This window comes from Procambarus clarkii, chromosome 49 (assembly GCF_040958095.1).
Source record: "Procambarus clarkii isolate CNS0578487 chromosome 49, FALCON_Pclarkii_2.0, whole genome shotgun sequence".
NCBI classification, from domain to species: Eukaryota; Metazoa; Arthropoda; class Malacostraca; order Decapoda; family Cambaridae; genus Procambarus; species Procambarus clarkii.
The window spans coordinates 33,830,733-33,836,453 of NC_091198.1; positions in this window are offsets into that span (position 1 = coordinate 33,830,733).

Sequence of the window (5,721 nt, forward strand, 5' to 3'; positions counted from 1 at the left end):
AAGCAGATACTCCCCTATGTTGTGACATTTAGCCAAATCAAAAATTTCTAAGGCTTGTTTATAATCTGTTTCTGACAACTCTTCGTCTTTTAGTGTATTGTAAAACTTATCGCGAGAAGGGAGGTGTGGTTCATCTAACACACTCATAGAGGATAAATAATCATAGCAGAATGATTGTTTACCCTTGAGTAGTTTTGGGATGGCCGCTTTATTTACACCTTTTAACATAGCCAAAGTGAATGTGGTAGGTTTCCCACTATCAATATGATCCTTGGCTATTCTTCCTAGCGAGCCGTTGAGAAGGGCTAAACTATCCAAAAATCTTAAGTTGTTCACATCAACTTTCATAAATTTAAATCCATCCTTGGCTAATATATCTATTTCACTTCCTGGTCTATCTCTCATCTCGTTTAGGATTACTCCTAAATCATAGGAAGCGTTGTGTGAAAATGTGTATAGGAACTTGTATGAATTTATACATTGCAAATTACATCTATCACAGTAAGCTGCTTGATAATTGTGGAATCTTACTGTGTGGTCGTGATGACGGACTTTGATTACATCTTCTCCGTTAAAAGGTACATCACAGAGTTCACAGGCTGTTTTTGTCTCAAATAGTGCCTGCTGTTGCTGAGACATGTGAAGTTCATAGGATACTAGCCCCTTCTTGATTCGTGCCCATGACGCTTCTAGCGTGGTTATAAAGTAATTGGCCGCATCTTTACCCAAATAAGTATCTTTCTCAACAATATTCTTCTGTCTGTCAATGATGATGTACGCATACGCCACTGCGTTGTGACGTGTTTCTATCATTCCCTTAGGGTTCGAGCGGTCTAACATGCACTCAAAGTCATAAAAGCACATGTGACTAGGACCATATCCCCGTCCATAGTTACGGAAAGTAATCTTCCTCTCTGGTGGGTAGAATTTGAGAGTCTGATGTACTTTGCATGTACTTTCATGACTCTGCATGCTATCTGCTGGGAGTGATATCAAACAACAATGACAAAAGCTCTGATGACTTGGGATGCGATCTCCATGATCTCGCATATTACGTACATATTGGTTAAAATCCTTAATTAATACTAAGTGTTGAGCTTCCAACATCAGCAGTGGTATGATGTCTGTATACCCACCTCTTCCCTTCCTAGCTAGTGTAATGTAGTGTCGTTGTTGTCTATCATTTTCATCTCTTTCTAGTGAATAGATGAATATACTGACTTTATTCATTTTCTCTACCTTGTGAATATCCTCGAATGTTACTGCAGAATTGACATCAGCTGGCCAATTAATGTGTCTGAGACACCAACTAGCATTCACAGATCTAGCGCGAATATTATCTAGGTGCATCCCCTTAGCTAAACATTTATAAGCTGCAACACACTGCATAAGGCAAATATCAGCCTCTCCCTCTGGATTGAAAACCAATTTTTTTCCACGCAAGCCTTCAGGATAGTCTACATGCGAGCCTAATCTTATCGGGTGTTCAATCTGACCACAGTTAATGTAAAACCCGGTGAACCGCTCAACCAAGACATTGGACCCCTCCCTCGCTTCCAGGTACTGGGATATTTTCCCGGTCAATTCGTCAGCCCAAAAATCAATAAGAGTTTCTACTTCCTCAAGAGTAATTCTTCGCCCCTCACCTCGTATGGGGAAGCCGTCGTTATTTATAGGATCCAATAGATTATCCTCCCCGTCTTGTTGTACATTTAAATTTCGCACAATTAGAGTGACGTCTGGGTAAATTAGGAGGAATGGGTGTTGTGGAGAGAAAAGGGCGCGTATCTCATTAATGAAAAAATCCCTGTATGTTCTCAGATAGAGTCCTGGGAAGGTGTTAACATGTTCTGGTATGGAGAATGAAAGCCGGACATAACTGCCGTTATAGTTATCAATTCGATCCAGCAGCTGAGGTTGAATTTCTAGGGCAGGTGGAGGAGAGGGAGAGAGAGGTGGTGGGGGTGATGGGAGAGGGCTAGGAGGGGTGGGGGGTGGTGATAGCCCTCCCCCTCCGAAATGAATGGGGGAGAGTGCCCGGTCAGCTATTACGCCAGACGGTGCTAAGCAGTCCGAATTGACAGACGCTTGCGAGTCAAGGTCACGCTCTGCTGAGCTGTCGTCTGAGTCACTGTCTGTGATGTTAATGGTACTGTTCTCACCACTGCTGCTGCTGCTGATGCTGCTGATGCTGTTGCTGCTGATGCTGTTGCTGCTGCTGCTGTCGCTGATTGATTGGGGTATGGGGCTGGGGGAGGAACGGGGGGTTGAGTGAGCGCGTGAACGTGCCCTCCCCTCCCCGTGAGTTCAGGGGTGAGACCCGGATGTGGGTAAAGTCCACTCTGCTGTGTCACTCTCACAGCCACTGCTCTCAGCACTGCTCTCAGCACTGGTGGATGCCAAATCTATGCACAGCGGTGTGTCGTCTGTAAAAAAAAGAAAAACATATTATCTCTAGAAAGAATGAAAGCATATATATATATATATATATATATATATATATATATATATATATATATATATATATATATATATATATATATATATATATATATATATATATATATATATATATATATATATATATATATATATATATATATATATATATATATATATATATATATATTATGAGGTTAGGGAACAGACTAGTGGGAATTAATATGTTTAGGAAATAGACTGAAATAAGACAGTATTAACTTACTTATGCCATGGTGAAGGGGTTGAGCAGGTGAGTGGGTATGAATCCGTAATATTGTGTTAACAGGATGAGATATGGTCTCGTAGCCCCCCATCTGGCGGCGTGGCTGACCTTGATGAAGGGGGTGTGGGTGCCCGCGAGTGAGATCTGCTCTCCTTAGCTCCGTGTGGGAGGAACGGGGTATAGACTCGATGGCGTCTATGTTCCCTCCGTCGATTGAGGTAGGGATTATAACCTGAAATGGAATAAATGATATTCAGCACGGGTGAATGGGGAAAAATATGTTTATTATGCATGTGTGTTCGCTTGCAATGGGATGAAATACAGATACGAGAAGTATATTTTTATATGTTACCTACGTTTATGTGAAGTTTCATTCCGGCGATGACCTCCTCGCGGGGCAGGTGAGCAATAAGGACACTTCACGGTTTTGTAAACTGAAATTGGAAAGAACATATTTAACTGTGTGGAATGTAATAGCCCGAATGAGTAAATATTCTCACACTATAGTAGTTTACACACGCGATATTTCACCTGTGGATGCCATAAAATGAACTGTGGAATATTAAATAAGAATAACACTCACGGTTATCACAGAAAAATCTGCTGACATCGCTTGCATTTGATGTCGTAATGTCCTAGGGGCGGTTTTTCACAGCTCGCGCATTGCAGCCGACACAGTTGATTTGGCGATGGAATATAAAACACTCCGCATTTCATGCAGGCTGTAGAGCTTCGCCTTTCCATGACATGGAGCTGTATGGTGAGTGTGTGTAGCGGATGAAGTCTCGCAGGGAACTGGCGGCGCGTTTGTGTGTGAGGGGAGGGAAACGACCCGGGTCAAATGAGAAGTGATTGATGGCTGACAGGTGCAGGTCTGTCGTATGTACCTCGCTCCCCTCCTTACCGGAATCGCAGTAGAGGGGGAACCGTGGTGGGATGAACATCAAAATGTCTTTAAGGCAATGGCCCACTTCCGCAGGAGGCTGCTGCTCTCTCTCTTACCCTCCTCTCACACTTACGACTTCCTGTAGGGGGAAGCTAATGGACGTAAAGGCTTTCCTCTCAGGTATAGGGGTTCTCCTCTCCCTACCCCCTCCCCCTCCCCTCCACCCCAAACAACATATCCTCTATGTTGGATCCCCTCAACCTCTACTTACTTACTATCATCAAACTATTATCGTCACACAGGATTAAGTCTATGACAAACACACATACATATTTAACGCTTTTCCCTGTACTTACTTACTATACCACATACTCTCCTACATCCCCAACAACATGGCTTCCCTCTTTCCTGACCCAAACACACAGAAAAAGCTCCCCAAAACCCCGAGGACTAGAACCGCGCGCCTTACATTCCTCCGACACGCGTCATAACATCCGGGAAATTCCCCCCAAACCCTTTGTGACTAGAGCGACGCGCTGCGACTACGACGACGCGCACCACCTGGCACCCAACAACATGACTTCCCCTCGTTCCTGACCACATACCCCAACACAGGACGCTCACACGCGCCAAACTTCCGGGAAAATTCCCCCCAAAACCCTGTGCGACTAGACACCTGCGCACCACCTGCCAAGCTGACTCTAATAGAGCTACCTGGGCAGGTGGTGCGCGCGGTTCTAGTCGCACTTTACACTACTATATATATATATATATATATATATATATATATATATATATATATATATATATATATATATATATATATGTATATATATATATATATATATATATATATATATATAGATATATATATATATATATATATATATATATATATATATATATATATATATATATATATATATATATATATATATATATATATATATATATATATATATATATATATATATATATATATATATATATATATATATATATATATATGCAATTGATGATCACAAAACACTGATCATTTTATGCGGAAAATCCACAGAGAAATATGAAATGAGGTGAACGTTTCGGCTTGTTAAAGCCTTTGTCAACACCAGACTAAGGAGAAGGGAGAAGGGGGGAGGATATATAGGCCGACACCTGACCAACCCATTGTAACAAACTAGGCTGTTGTAAGAATTATTCCAGAAGGTTCCAGAAGTTTCGGGTAGGGACCTGACCTCTCAACGCACATTCCCCTGGGGATTAGCAGGTCTGAGTCACAAATGGCGGGCGTCTCTGTTCATAGTTGCGTATATTGAATCATCCTATAGTATACAGTAATTTAGAGAACAGATATGTGTTGGTGCTAGTTGACCATCTGTCTAGATACACTACACTAGTTGCATTACCTCAGAAGGATTCTCGTACGGTTGCAGATGCGTTCTTGCGTAGGTTCGTTACTGTATTCGGACCTCCTAAAGTTTTAGTCTCTGACCGGGGTCAAGAATTCAATGGGAATATATTTAGAGAAGTTTGTAAGATTTTAGAGACAACTTCGGCTTTTACAACAGCCTACCACCCACAAGCAAACGGAATGACGGAACGGACTAATCGTTCAGTCAAGGATATGCTTGCAATCCTTGCTGAACATGATGCAAACATCTGGGATGAACACCTACCCTATGTTCAGTTCGCCTTGAATACTGCCATCCACCAATCAATTAACACCCAACCACTTCATTTGTTTACTGGTAATTCATGCAATTTCCCCTCAGGTCTGCTTAACAGACATAATGTTGCATACGGGGAGGACTATCCTTCAGAGGTCCTTGGAAAAATGAGAAATGCATGGAATATTGCAGCTGAAGCGTCCAAGAAGGCACGGACTCGGTATGCTCATTTTTATGACTAGAAAGTGCGCCCTCTTGAGTTGACGGAAGGAGGCCTCGTATTGAGAGTGAATGAGGCTGCGCCCGCCAATCAGAGCAGGAAACTAGCTCCGAGGTGGCGAGGACCATATAGAGTAATTAAAAGGGCGGGGCCGGTTAATCTTGTTATAAAAGGAGTGTTCGAGGACCAGGTGGAAAGGACAATTCATGTGAATAAATTTAAACATTATCATGCTAGAGAGGAA